Genomic DNA, 16,557 nt, shown 5'->3' with positions numbered 1-16,557 from the left:
AGCAACCTCCTGCTCTTGGGCTTAGGCGATTCTCTTGCCTCAGCCTCCTGAGTAGCTGGGACTACAGGCATCCACCACAATACCCAGCTATTTTTTTGTTGTTGTTGCAGTTTGGCCCGGGCTGGGTTCAAACCCACCACCCTCAGTATGTGGGGCCGGTGCCCTACTCACTGAGCCACAGACGCCACCCCAATTTAGTCACAAAAGATCCTGGGTCTTCTATGACTCTGTATATTTTTAGGATTTTTTTCTATTTCTGTAAAGAATATCATTTGTATTCAATGGTATTTTGATAGGGGCTCCATTGAATCTGTAGACAGCTTTGGACATTTTAACAATATAGATTTTTTTCAAGCCATTGTTTACATTTAAAAAACTATGATTTATCCCCTCTTTTACTTTTAATTTCTTTTTTAATAAACGTTTTTCTCTTTGGGTTTTTTTTTTTTTTTGATAGTTGATTAATTTTCTGGCTTACAAGTGTTTGTCAAATTTCAAATAGTTTTACATAAAATTAATCTCATTGTTTCTCCATTTTATTCTTAACTAAACCTGTTTGGCAACAAATAAAATCAGCTACAAATGTTTGGACCTCATGTTGTGAGCATCAAGTGAAAAGATACAGATTTTTCATTCATGCACGAGGGATCACTCATTGCATGATTTAAAATAAGGAAGAATCCAATAAGGTGGTATGTAGGGAATTAGTTTTTCTTGACACTATGTAGCAGCAACATTTTAAAAAATTGTTTTTTACTGAGTAGTATTTTTGTAAATTATTATAAAAGATCAAACAGGTGGGTGGTGCCTGTGGCTCAAGGAGTAGGGCACCGGTCCCATATACTGGAGGTGGTGGGTTCAAACACAGCCCCGGCCAAAAACCACAAAAAAAAAAAATCAAACAGGTAATAATTATTTCTAACTCATTCTATATGTCCAGAATTACATAAATACCAAAACCAGATAAGGGAACACACAACCACAACAACAAACTATAGGACAATAGCTCTGATTAATAAAGATATAAATATTCTCAGAAAAACAGTAATGAACTGAATCTAATAGCACATCAAAAGTACAATAAGACATGATTAAGTGGGATTTATCCCAGGACACAAAGAAGGGTTCAATACTCACACATCAATAAATGTCATACGTCATGTCAACAAAATAAAGGACATGAACTGTATGATTATTTCAAAAGATGTAAAAAAATAATTTGAAAAAATCAACATCTCCTCATGACAAAATCTCCCAAAAAATTAGCTATAAAAGGAACATACTTCAACATAATAAACATATAAATGACATACATATGACAAATTCATAGCTAATATCATACTCAACTATAAACTTCCTTTTAGAACTACTTTTGCTGCCTCTTATAAGATCCTGTATGTTTATTTCCATTTTTATTTATCTCAGTTATTTCCTGAATTTCCTTCACAAATTCTTACTGACTTACTTGTTGTTTGGGGTATGTTTTTTAATTTCTATGTACTTTGAATTTTTTAAAGTTCTTCCTGTTATTCATTTCTACTTTCATTTCACTGTGGTCAGAAAAGACACTTGATATGATTTCAATCTTCCTAAATTTGTTAAGTCTAGTTGACCTAACATATGGTCTGTCTTGAAGAAATTCCACGTGCACCTGAAAAAAAATGTGTATTCCGCAGCTGCAAGGTGGAATGTTCTGCATATGTTTGTTAGGTCCATTTTGTCTAGAGTATGGTTTAAATCCAATGTTACTTTATTGATTTTCTGTCTGGATGATCTATTCATTGCTGAAATGGGGTGCTGCAGGTCCCTACTGTCATTGTATTGCATTCTGTCTCTCTTTTCGGATATACTAATATTTGTTTTATACATTTAAAGATGTCCCAGAGTAGTTTACATATCTATTTACAATTGTTATGTTTTCTTGCTGAATTGACCCCTTTATCATTATATAATAATCTTTTGCTTATCTGTATACTTAAGGTTGAAGTGAGTCTATTATATGCAGCATATAGTTGGTTTTTATTATTTATTTTTTTTCCATTCAGGCACTTTATGTTCTTTGAATGGAGAGTTTAATCCATTACATTGAAGATAACTATTGAGAGGTAAGGACTTACTAACTTACTACCACCATATTGTTAAATGTTTTCAAGCTGTTTCAAGTCCCATTGTTCTTTTCCTTCTTGCTTGTGGTCTTCCTTTTTGATTAAATTATTTTCATTCATATTGTGCTTTGATTCCTTACTTTTAATCTTTTTGTGTATCCACTTTAGATTATTGTGTGGTTACCATGAAGCTTATTTTCATTCATATTGTGCTTTGATTCCTTACTTTTAATTTTTTGTGTATCCACTACAGATTTTATTATGTGGTTACCATGAAGCTTCATTCTTCTTATCTTTTATTTTTATTTATAAATATTAGTTGTTTATTTTTTGAGAGTTTGGAAAAAAATAATAAGGAGAAGTTAACTAATGACTCCATACTGAACCTCAGAGTCAAAGCATTCTATGATAGACAGACTCTTATCTGACAATGTGAATGTTACTTTTTTTGCATTATTATAATTATTGCTCCATATGTCATTGCAGCAATTGTCTGATTTCTTTTCTGAATATATTTATCTTCGTTCATTCTTTATGAGGTTTTTGTTTCTAGTTCTAATCTTGAACATTGTTATTGTTATTAAATGTTAAGCCTTTTTAATTTTGTGAAGGCAAAAAGTGGAAACCAAATAAACACATGTATATGTATAGAGAAAATAAAATAAAAATACAAATAAAGAATTATTTTTATAGCTTTGTCTTTCAACTTTCACACCAAATATATAAATAATTTACATACAACCATTACAATATTAAAATATTATGAATCAGTCTGTGTTCTTATTTTACCAATGAATTCTATACTTTCAGATGTTTCCATGTTACTAATATTTTATTCTTTTAGTTTGATGTACTCTTTTAAGTATTTCCTGTGAGACAGATCTGCTGTGATAATACCCCTCAGCTTTTGTTTATCTGTGAAAGACTTTATCTTTCCTTCATATCTGAAGGATAGCTTTCATGAGTATAGTGATCTTGGTTGGCAGTAAGGTTTTTGTTAATAAATATGCTGCGAGCTATACTGAAACTCCCTTATGTTTTTTGTTTCTTTTCTTTTTCTGTTTTTGGATGATTTGTCTTGGATTTTTGACAGTTTTATTATAAAATATCAGGGGGGTAGTCTTGTTTAGATTGAATCTGGTTGGAGACTATTGCCCTTCCTATACTTGGATATTTATATTTTTCCCTAGATTTCTGCTATTATTTCTTTAAATAAGCTTTTTTACTACTTTATTTTTCCTTCTCCCTCTTGAACAACTACTTATAAATTTACTTTTGATACTGTCCAATAAGTCCCATAAGTTTTCTTCATTCCTTTTTGTTACTTAAAAAAAATTTCATCTCTGACTGTATTTTCAAATAAACTGTGTTTAGATTTATAAATTCTTTCTCCCACTTTATAAATTCTGCCATTGAGGCTCTCTATTGCATTTTTTATTTCATTCATTCTGTTTCTTTGGTTCTAGGATTTGTTTGAACTTTTTTAAATCACTCTGTTAAATTTCATTCTTGCTCACTTCATTGAATTGTTTCTCTTCATTTTCTTGAACTTCACTAAAGTTACTGAAATAATTTATTTTGAATTTTTTGTTAGGCATTTCATACAATTCCATTTCTTTATGGCTGGTCATTAGTGCTTTCTTTCATCCCTCTAGTAATATCATGCATTCAAGGTTCTTAATCATAGAATTTGTGTGACAATGTCTGCAAATTTGAAGACATAAATACTTATTCCAGGTTGAGAAGATCATCTCATGTGTTCCATGGGAAAGGTTTTGCCAGAGTCCTTGGCTAGCTGCATTGCTGCCTTGTTCAGTAAAAAGGTGGCCTTGGAGCTTGGATCCAATTGGGTGCATTCTTCATTGGGTATACTGGATTGGACCTGGGTTTACATTACTTGGGATTGCCCAAAAGCTTGTGCCCAATGAGGCTGTCATAGCACTGGGGAAGGATCAAAGACTGAGGTGTCTGTGGACAGCACACTACCCAGAGCTGTCTTGAGTCAAGGGTAGTTGAAGTCAGCCCAGCAGTGGTGTAGACTAGAGATCAAATCCTCTATGCAAGCCTGAAGTGTGGGGCTATAAGGTACTCTGGCACTAGAGTGGGTCTGAAGGCTCAATCTATAGGTACTGGCCTGGAGTCTGTGAAAACAAGGGCCTTTCTAGTGCTGGGTTTTACTTTGGTGGGCCAGATGTTGGTGTCCAAGGAAAAGTCCTGTGCTCATTTCTCATTTTTCTCTATATTGTGCTGTCTGAAGCTGGGAAGGGGTAATGTGTTTACTGTAAAATTGTCCTTCCTCCCTTCTGCAATGTGTCTTTTCCTATTTCTATGATACACCCATGTTTTGTGATCCTTCATCTACTTTCATTGACACTTGTGAAGATGTTTTCATTTGCAGATAGTTGTGTAAATTGATATTTCTGGTGGGGAGATGAGGCAATGAGAGACAATCACTGAAAAGTCCTACTCCATCTTGCTTCCCCCTCTTCATAGGTCATAAAATTTAATGTAATTATTTATGTGGTTAGATTTATATATTCAAATTTGTTACTTATTCTCGTTGTCATATCATTTTTAATAACAGCTTTATTTAGATACCATTCATTTTGTGAAAGGCATCTATTTAAGGTATACAATTTGCTGGTTTAATAAGAGTGTGTAACCATCACTGTTATATAATTTTTGAACATTTCTATTAGACAAAAAAATTTCCAAACCTATTAACAATTTCTCCCATTATCCCTTTCCCCAGACCCTGACAACCACTAACCTAGTTTTTTTTCTATAGATTTACCTGGATATTTTATATGGATTAAATTACCTAATATGTGGCTTCTGAGAATGGCTTCTTTTACACAGCACACGTTTTCAAGATCCACTCGTAGTGTATCATGAATTAGTATTTCATTACTTTATAAGACTAAAAATATTTTGTTGTATTGGTATACCAAATTTTCCTTAACTTTTACTCAGTTTATGGGCATTTGGATTATTTCTACTGTTTGGCTATTATGACTAATGCTTCTATGACTGTCTCTTTATATTTCAATTTTTTTTCTTCCTCTGTTCCCCTTATATGCCTTCTTTTGTATTTTTTAGCATACTATTTTCACCCTTTGGGATTTTTTGACAATATTTATAAATTTCTTTGTAGCTAGTAAGATTACAGTATCAATCTTATCTTTTCACAATGTATTTAAAAACATTAAATTAAATTAATTAAATTAAATTACCATAAAACATAGAATTTTTCTATCTTTCCTTTTCTCTTCTATGTGATCTATGTTACAAACTTCATAAAACAATGTAATAAATATTTACATATCAAATTACATCTTTTATAAAGAGTAAAACATATTTATAAAGTCATTTATATTTATTCAACACATTTATTATTTCTTAAATTTGGTATTTCTTCTTTGGATTAGTCTGGTGTCACTTCCTTTTAGTTACATGGACTTTTCATTAGTATTGCATGTAAGTCAGGTCTGCTATCAGTGACTCTTCTCAGACTCTGCTTAACTGCAATTAGCTTATTACGCTTCCATTTTGAAGAATGGTTTTATTAGATAAAGATTTCATGGTTAAAAACTTTTGTTCCACATTTGAATGTAAAATTCCACTATCTTCTGAAAGCTATTGTTCCTGGTCCTGTTAGTTTGTAATATTAACATCGTTCCCTTGTATTTGATAAGTTCTTTTTCCCTTGATGCCCTACAATATTTTGTTATATTTAAATGGAATTTTCATTCTACTCTGGGTTCTTTGAGCTTCTTAAATAAATAATTAATGTTTCTCATCAAATTTGTAAAATTTTTGAGCATTATTTCTTCAAACATATTTATTCCTTCCCTTTTCTGTCTTTTCCTTCTGGGACTTCCATTACCCATCTGTTGAAATGATTGATGTTGGCTCCCAGATCTGTGAGGCTCTGCTCATTTAATCTTTTTTTTTTCTTTATATTCATCAGATTACATCATTTTTACTGATCTAGGCTAAAATTTACTTAATCAACTTTTCTATTTTCCAGGAGCAAGGCTACTTTCATCCTTTTGCTTGCTATCTCAATATTTGGTTTCCATGTTTGTCACTGAAGGAAAGGAGAGGGCAAGAGTTATAGAAGTTGTTTATATTAACTCTCACTATATGTATCCTTGGACAAAATATTCATATATGATCCCAATATACTAACAAAGGAAGATAGAAAACTTTTCTCCCTATATGCCCAAGATGAATAAAATAGAAAGAATTTGATAAATATGTAACATTAACTCTGTTATAGATTTCTATATTCAGATAATTGTGACCTCTAAAGGCTTGTGATTTTCTTTGTGTGCTTACCTAAATGTCAAACCCTCTTCCTCATGTTTTCAGATCAAATTGTTTGGCCTGTGAGTAATAGTGCACTAATAATCACTGAAATGTAAAAATTGGACTTAGTTCTCTAGAGAGCTAGAAAGAATTAAGTTGGCAATAATTGAACCATTATTGAGTTTCTACTCTGATCAAATAAGAAAGAAAATTCACAATGGAGGCCGGCTACAGTGATTACATCATGGACAGGAAGAAAATGTGTGTTTTTTTATTTTTTTTTCTTTTAGAGACAGAGTCTCACTTTGTTGCCCTCGGTAGAGTGCTGTGGAGTCACAGCTCACAGCAACTTCCAGCTCCTGGATTTAGGCAATTCTCTTGCCTCAGCCTCCTGAGTAGCCGGCACTACAGGCACCCGCCACAATGCCCAGCTACTTTTTTTGTTTCAGTTTGGCTGGGGCTGGGTTTGAACCCACCACCCTAAGTATATGAGGCTGGCGCCCTACTCACTGAGCCACAGGCGCCGCCCAGAAAATATGTGTTTTTGATAAAAAAGGTGAATAGATAGTGGTATTATATGTTCCCTTACCCTTTTGCTATTCTATAGACTCAAGTTTTTATTAAATGTTTTCAGACTTCATTAACGCTCAAAAATCATTCACTACATGAATGTCTCCCTTTGGAGACAGCTTTGCTCTATTCTACATTTGGAATATGTGAAACGCCTCTCATATTGGACCTCTCTGATGAATATTTTTGTTTTGTTCTCTGATGCCTTTAGGATCTCAGCTTCTCCAATTTTGCTGAGTAATTAAAACAGTTTTCTCTTGATTGAGCTTTTAACTTTTTTTTTTTTTTGTAGAGACAGAGTCTCACTTTATGGCCCTCGGTAGAGTGCCGTGGCCTCACACAGCTCACAGCAACCTCCAACTCCTGGGCTTAAGCGATTCTCTTGCCTCAGCCTCCCGAGTAGCTGGGACTACAGGCACCCGCCACAACGCCTGGCTATTTTTTGGTTGCAGTTTGGCTGGGGCCGGGTTTGAACCCGCCACCCTCGGTATATGGGGCCGGGGCCATACCGACTGAGCCACAGGCGCCACCCAAGCTTTTAACTTTTTAATTAATCTTTTTGGACATTACTCATTTTACATTATCTCTTCTACCATTTTATTTGACCTTATAATTTATAGAGTTAAATTTTTCTGTTAGGTGGAGTTTTAGAATAAAGCAGAGAGAATTCTTATGTTCAACTCACATTTAAATTAGAGTTAATGTCCTTTTTTGTATATTTTTCTAATCAACTATAAAAACAAACTTTTTAGATTTAATTGATTGGTATTCATTATTTTCACATATAAAATCACAGTTAAACTTGTCACAATGAGATAAGTGAAGAATGTGTTATTATTCGGCAAATGGAAAAAGATAAAAGGTTTAACAACTTTCCCATGTAATTAATGAGGAGTTTGAAAGTAGTACAATGCCATGATTTCACTACACATAGGGTTGTACCAATAAGGAACAGCTTTTTGGAAATCAGTGATTCTGAACAATCTTTATTGAAAAAAATAATAAACATAGTATTTGTCTAATTTGAATTTGTTTAAAGTAGTACAAGCATTAGGTAGTTAATTATGAAAGGTTCTGTTATACATTTCTACATTCAGATAATTGTGTCCTCTAAAGGCTTGTGATTTTCTTTGTCAAGAAGGAAAGAGGACAAGGATGGAGACCCAAGAGTGCCATCTTCATGCTGCCCACTTTCATCTTGTCTCAAGGGATTGCTCACACCTGGGGAGAGGGGATCACCTCCCAATCTACTGTTTATAACTTAGCATGACAACTGTGAAAAGATGTAGAAGAATCTCTGGCCTAGCAACAGATACAATAGACTCTTGAAGGTAACCTAGAACAGCTTTAAGACTAATTATGTCCTGACTTTAAATCTATATTGCTGTTCACACATCCCCAGTGAGTTCTCAGAGAGGCTCATGGGAGGTCTGTGGCATGCACAGTAAGACTCAAGTTTCAAGGTGACTTCTGAACTATGAAGTAGGCCTGACCAGGATAGGATAGAACCACTGTGGCATAGAAGAAAATCAGAGGCCATGACTGATGCCTTTTCTTTGTGGCGACAATGGGGGCCCAGTTTGCTGTCCATGGTGAACATGTCTTCCTCAGTATGCCCATATCTTGCTCGTACTCTGTAAACCTATCTTTTTCTTTCTCAATAAACTTTGTTTCATGCCTGCCTTACTTTGGGGTATCTGGTGATTTTTCTAACATAAGTGCTCCAAGATTTTAGGAGACTCCGCAATTTAGGAGATAGGCAGCTGCCTTGAAAACCAATACAAGGACCATGATAGATGTAAGACAAATCTTTTGAAAAGAGGGAAATAATTAAAATAAATAATTCACATACTTAAAAAGAACTCGGTTTTGATTTAGTAATTAGGGGGAGAAAAGATAGGGCCTGAGGAGCAGAATAAATTCAAGAAAGTGATAAATGTTGGCATACATGATTACCCTTAAATAAACTAAAAAAGTGAAACTGGCTTTTGTGATTAAATTTATTATACAAAAGTTATGTTTATTCTAAAAAAAAATTGAGAAATCTTTGCAGTCTTGATATTGATTTTTAAAGTAATTTATCTTTCTTTGACTTCTCAGACAGTAACCTTCCTTTATACTGCTGCTTACTACATGGTGAAAAGAAATCAGCTGTGCAATACTATCTTGTCATTTACAAGTATAAGGTGTAGTCATTCTTATGGACTGAGATAGGCTTACCACTCACATACTGTACATTATAATTCAATTTAAAAATCCATATTTATGTTGAATTTGCTACTTGGCAATGAAAATCAACCTCAGTATAAGATAAAGATATGACAACTTGAGAAAAAAAAGAAATGTCAGTAAATTAGCCCCATCCATTGTACAACCCTATGGTGACAGCAGACGTTACTACCAATTTTCTCAAACTGCTGTAACTGAAAATAGTATGAAAAGCTTTCTAATTAATTGCTACTGGCAGATCTGCTACTTCCAAAAGTTTTTCCCTTGAGATACAGATGCTAATCTGTCTTGGCATTTCTTGCAATGACAGTTGCATTGTTTTGCATTTTACAAAGAAAATAATTTTCTTTCATTTTCTAATCAGTGGCACAGAAAATGTTGTAATAGATCCCACAGTTGATAAGAAGGAGGAAAAAAGTAATTTAAAAAAAAAATTCTTCTTTCCTAATTTGAATAATGGCTTGAGTGCTGCCAAATTGGCTGAACAATAGCTTACCATCCAATTTTATGTTACTCAACTGAAGGGAGATCAACATAGCAGCCAACCTGGGATGTGAATAAAGGTGGTTCTTCAAAACTGTATTAGCAGACAGGACTATTTAATCCATAACATATTTCACTTGACAAACTGGTATGAGTACTCAACATAAAAGGGTCGAGAGTGAGAACAAAATGCCCTTCTAAACACGTGTCTCTAAAAGTAAAGTGAGAAAAACTACATTTTGCAGCTATTCAATTTCTACATTTGCTGTAGTTTTTGTCACAGAAATCTAACACTGACTTAAGAGTAGTATCATCAAAATTGTGCATGCCCAAAATCTTTCCAGTGCCTGTTATGATCCAATGGGTGCGAAAAAGAATTATGACACCCACTTATTTTTATCCCAGTTCTCATATGATCTTTATTGTGTCTCCCACAGCAAGCCTTGCATGAAATTTCACTCATTTATTTAACTAATAAGGAAACATTTATCCAGGACCTACTATGTACCACGCACTGTGTCAGGTACTGGAGACACAGTGTTTTATAAAATATGCATCACTCACTGAGCCTTCATGCCTGCACCCTACTGAGCTTAAAACTGTACATGCTAGCCAAACTGCCACATTCTTCTAGCTTGGGACAATGTAATGTATACAGTAGGATCGAAATATTGTAAGCAACAACAACAGAAACAAAAGACAAAATGCAACATGAAGAAAGAATCAAGAAGGAAACATACTGATACATTAATATCCAAGACATTGCATTGGCATGTAAATAACTAACAGTGGGCATTATTGTCAATTGATACTCTGCAGAGTAAACTGCTCTAGACTGGCAGCCCCCAGAGTGTGTAATGAGCAGAAACTTCATGCTCTCTGTGTTGTCGCTGCTGATGTTTGAATCCTGCTGTTTTCACATTCTGGGCTGCTGAGATGACTGCACATTCTTGGCAGCTGAAAGGAAAGCTTGTTCCGGTTTCTCCCATAACAAGCAAGGGACAAAATCTATGATCCATCTTAATTTCACCCCATGTGACTTGAAAGGTTGTATTGCTGGGATCAACAGGAAGCATCACTGACAATAGCTAGTGTAGAAGAAAACAAAAACAAATAATAAAAACAAGCATTAATTCAATGAATGGATTTAAATTATAAGAGATTCACCTTTGGTAAAATGGAACATAGATCCATTACCCAATTATATTTCACTAGCTTATTATGGGGGTTATTAATGGATTCACCAGCTTTTCATGGGGGCGATTAATGGATTATGTTTCCTTGGGAAAAAAATTAGTTTCAATGAAAAAGAATAAATAGAGATTTTTAAATGGGTAATAGCTTGTGGTAGGCATTAACAGCGGTGGTATTTTTTTAATGAATGAGAGCACTGGTGTACGTATTTCGTTCTTTCAGATTATACAAGTTCAGAAGAGAGCCAATGTTTGTCCACTATAAATAACCATTTTCTTAAAAATATTCTCATGACATTCCTATATTTGTTTATCCCAATTATAGGCTATTTTCTTAGAAATTAAAAAAATTTGCATTATGTTGGTTCATACTGGACTGTTAGCCACCATTATTCTTCAGTCCTTAAAAGGAAGAATCTTAACCACGAAATAAATAAACCTAATGTTTACCTCTAAACAGTAAGTACTTAAAATAAACAGTAAACATTTGCTTCACAGAATGTTTTCTCTCTGTATGATTTTTTGCAACACTTCTTCAAATGGGTTCACTTTTATTGCATTGCAAAAGTGAGATCATGTTCTTTGTATGCACTTCATTATCTCATTTGATTGGGTTTTAATTCCTGCAACAGACAGCAAAGGCTGATAGGCCTTTTGCAATTTGAAACAGTGGTTGCATGCTGAGAATAATTAGCTTCACTAAGGCAGAACAAATGATTTCTTTGGAAAATACCAAGTCTGTGTTTCAACAAAGATAATCACAGAACACTCAGTTGTCTTGGGTCTTCAGGTATAGTGGTTACTTTGGGGATTAGTTGACATTTTTGAAATCTTAATTCCCTAGTAAGCACAATGAACCAGAGATTATTACAAAGACTGTTATTTTTACAAAGAATGTTATTTTTAAAATCAAGGGAGATGAGAGACATTCCCTTTCTAAATGGTTCATTTGATTTATCAGTTTTCATTAAAATATTTCTTTTATATGCATATTTTACCAAACATTTATTCCTAATCATAATATAGACAAATTTATTTAATCGTTGGCTGTGACAACCACAATAGTAGTGAGCTATCATTCTTGCCCAATTCACCCGAAATTTTGAGTATCTTTTTCCACCTAATAGAAGAACATATGTTAGAAAACAAATTAGTAGATTTTTCTAAATTTATTTTTACTGAGATAATATAAACATGTTAATTAAAGCTCATAAATCAAATTGTATTGACGTCATTTAGTAATAGCAACAACAGAGGGATTATAATTCTTCCAGTTAAAAGGCTAATCTTCAAAACCAGTGAAATCGTCACTAATAATGTCATTCAATAGTTAAGATTCTGGTTGAGGCGCTGATTATTTCAGTACCTTGAGTGGAAGTATTAATCAGACAGTTCACTGTGCAACACAAGATCATGAGTGCACACTGCTCTGATATTAGACTCTAACTTTCATTTCCCTGCAAGGCTGCCAGAAACTGAAGTTGTCATCTTTCCTGCATTACACAGACCCACTTAGCCACTTACGGTTCTGGATAGCAATGGTTTGGCAAATCTAGTTCCACACACACTCCCTCAACTGCTTTGACCTTGATACTACAATGTCTCTGGAATAATCAGGAAAACACAAAATTTGAAAGGTTTAAACACAGAGTCTACATTTACATTCATGGAATTATCAAATTAAGTTTCATGGTATAGCCGTAATTTCAATCTTAAGTGTTTAACAAGTTTCTGTTATTATTTAATTGAAATATGAGGAATGCTTTAAAGATCTAAAAAATTATCCTCCTTTCTTCACTTTGAGACCAGTAAATTATTAAGAAGTTTAATGGTGAGTGAGTTTTATCTTCAGAATTATAAACTCTGAGCACAGTTTTGAATTATAAACTGCCTTTTTTGCTTTCTATACAATTGGTTAGGCTACATACCAATGAAAGTAATGACAATTACCTGGAAGATTATTGAAAAAGCAGTAAAAGAGACAATTTAATGAAAACAAATTTGAATTCAAAGAATGTGAGATTCAAAGAATATGAAATAGTCGCAAAAGAACATTGCTTGGCTTGGTGCCTGTAGCTCAGCGGTTAGGGCACCAGCCACATACACCGAATCTGGTGGGTTTGAACCTGGCCTGAGCCTGCTAAACAACAATGACAACAACAACAACAACAAAAGAATAGCTGGGCGTTGTGGCGGGGCCTGTAGTCCCAGCTACTTGGGAGGCTGAGGCAAGAGAATCGCTTAAGCTCAAGAGTTTGAAGTTGCTATAAGCTGTAATGCCATAGCACACTACCAAGGGTGACATAATTAAGACTCTGTCTGGAAAAAAAAAAAAAGAATTGCTTATTTTTTTTCAACTTTTTAAGAAAGTATTAATCGGGCGGCGCCTGTGGCTCAGTGAGTTGGGCGCCGGCCCCATATGCCAGGGTGGTGGGTTCAAACCCAGCCCTGGCCAAACTGCAATAAAAAAATAGCCGGGTGTTGTGGCGGGCGCCTGTAGTCCCAGCTGCCCAGGAGGCTGAGGCAAGAGAATCGCGTAAGCCCAAGAGTTAGAGGTTGCTGTGAGCCGTGTGACGCCACGCACTCTACCAAGGGCGGTACAGTGAGACTCTGTCTCTACAAAAAAAAGAAAGTATTTATCTAATCGCATGTGTACCTTACATCTCCACACATCCAAAATTATTTTGCACAGTAACTGACTTTGATTAGGTTCAAGGTGTTAAACCATGCAATATTTAAAATATTAATTGATATGTGATAGTGATTTAGAGACACAGACCTATAAAACTCATTTTCACCAAGTGGTGTCTTTCAAGTACAGTCATTTTCCCTTTGACAAGCAATTTATTTTTTAAATTGTGTTTTATTCTTTTTTACAAAATTCTATTACTGCCTGTGTTGGTTTGATTAAGTCCAAAGGTATATTTATTTTCTTTAACAAAAGTGAATTCAAGGGTTGTTTAAAAAATAAGAAGTATTCATTGAAATGCTATCCTATTACAATGTTAAATTTTGCTGCAAATCAAATTTAGTTGCCTTAGCAACCCTTTCATTTCAAAAGTTCAAAGTGAGTCAAACTCTTTTAAGACAATATAATTAGGAAACTATGGCAATTTACTAAGAATATCATGATGTTGAAATAATTTAATTATGTTTGGAATTGGTGATACCACTGACAAATTATTGAGATTTCATATAAAATGATGATGTCTATGTGGTAAAAGAAGTTTGATCTTTTTGTGCACCAGTGAAAGAATAAAGTATAGTGAGATGTAATTATGATATTATCCTCTATAAAATAATAAATATCACAAAGCCGATATAAACCTGTAGGACTCATACTATCCCCACACATTCCACTTAACTCATAGAAATAAACTTTGTTTTAAGTAAAACAATACAGACAAATCATACTTAACCAAGAAACAACCTGATGGTGGAGGGGGAAATCATGTTGTTTCTTCCCAAAGTCATCTTGCCCTTAACCTTACTGAACCTGATATCAAAGTGGGATTTGAAGGGATGCAGTGTTTCTGCATCTCCTGTGGCTTGCTAAGTCCCTAAATGCCATCATTTCTATAAGAAAGATCTACTTGATTTATAAGAACTCTGAATTTTAAAAAACATTGTACCCTGTGCAAAGTCTTGAGATAATGCATATTACTTTTTATTTTCCCTAAATTAATTTAATATTTAATGGAATTAACACATAGAGCTATTGAAATGTGATTTTTCTTGTTTCATTGAAGCTAGCGTAAGACATAATAATAACTAAAATATAACCATAAAATAAAATCACAGTTTATTTTCAGTAATAAATATTGATGCAAAATTTCGATATAAAGTATTTCAAAAATGAGTTACTTGGTAGAGAAATAGAATACCATGATAACATTACTTAGAAGCATGCCTACAATGCCAGGATAGTTGAATATTAGGATTTATACTATATATTTTCTCCTGTTCACCTGAAGAAAGATAATTACTTTGTAATTATCATAAGATGCCAAAAATATATCTCATAACAGTTCTGAGAAAAAATTAAAATAATGGACATCCTTGACTGCTTCCAGTTGTAAGTGGAAAAGCTTTTAGTTTTACACCATTCAGTATGATATTGGCTGTGGGTTTGTTGTAGATAGCTTTGTCAGTTTAAGAAATGTGTAACCTATGCTATATTCTTAAGCATTCTTGTTAGAAAAGGATGCTGAATTTTATCAAATGCTTTTTCTAAATCTATTGAGAGGATCATATAGTCTTTGTTTCTGCTTCTATTTATGTGGTAAATTACACTTATGAATTTGATTATGTTAAACTGAATTTGCATCTCAGAGATAAAGCCTACTTGATCATGATGTATATAATTTTTTTAAAATGTAACTGTAATCTATTTGCTAGGATTTTATTGAGTGTTTTTACATCAATCTACATTAGTGAAATTGTTCTGTAGTTCTTTTTACTTGAGTCCATTTCTGATTTTGCTGTCAGAGAGATGTTTGCCTCACAGAATGTACTGGGGAAGTTTCCTTTCTTCTCATTGTTTTAGGATAGGTTCTGCAGTATAGGTACAAACTATAAGGTTTGATTGAATCTGGGTTGAAGCTGTCTGATTCAGGGCTTTATGGCCACTACTATTCAACATAGTGGTGGAAGTTCTAGCCAATGTAATCAGACAAGAGAAGGATATAAAGAGCCTCCAAATGGGAGCAGAGGAGGTCAAACTCTCCCTCTTTACTAATGATATGATCTTATACTTAGAGAACCCCATAGACTTAACCATAAAACGCCTGGAAGTGATCAAGAAGTACAGTAACATCTCAGGGTATAAAATCAATGTCCACCAATCAGTAGCCAATCATATGCCAACAGGTGAAATTGAGAAGGAAATCAAGGACACAATTCCATTCACAATATTTTCAAAGAAAATGACATACCTAGGAATATACCTGACAAGGGAGGATCTTTACAAAGAGAATTATGAAACCCTAAGAAAAGAAATAGCAGAAGATATAAACAAATGGAAGGACATACCATGCTTTTGGCTGGGAAGAACCAACATTGTAAAAATGCCTATACTACCTAAAACAATCAACAGATTCAATGCAAGCCCCATTAAAATAACTACATCATACTTCGAAGAACTGGAAAAAAATAGTTCTTCATTTCGTGTGGAACCAGAAAATCCCTGGATAGCCAAGGCAATTCTTAGCAATAAAACAAAGATGGAGGCATCACTCTATCAGACTTCAGGTTATATTACAAGTCCTCAGTACAAAAAACCATGGTATTGGCACAAAAACATAGACATATGGAACTGAATAGAAAACCTAGAGATGAAACCACTCTCTTATTTCCATCTGATCTTTGATAAACCAAACAAAAATACACTGGAGAAAAGAATTCCTAGTCAATAAATGGTGCTGGGAGAAATGGTTAACCACATGTAAAAGACTGAAATTGGACTTGCACCTTTCACCACTTTTAAAAATTGACTCAAGATGGATAAAAGATTTAAATATAAGACATGAAATCCTAGAAAAAAGCGTGGGAAAAACTCTTGATGTTAGCTTGGGGAAAGATTTTATAAAAAAGGCTTTATTGGCAATTGCAACAACAACAAAAATAAACAAATGGAACTTAATTAAGCTGTAAATCTTCTGCATAGC

This window comes from Nycticebus coucang, chromosome 11, assembly GCF_027406575.1.
Source record: "Nycticebus coucang isolate mNycCou1 chromosome 11, mNycCou1.pri, whole genome shotgun sequence".
NCBI lineage: Eukaryota > Metazoa > Chordata > Mammalia > Primates > Lorisidae > Nycticebus > Nycticebus coucang.
Note: the sequence above shows the minus strand (reverse complement) of the source record.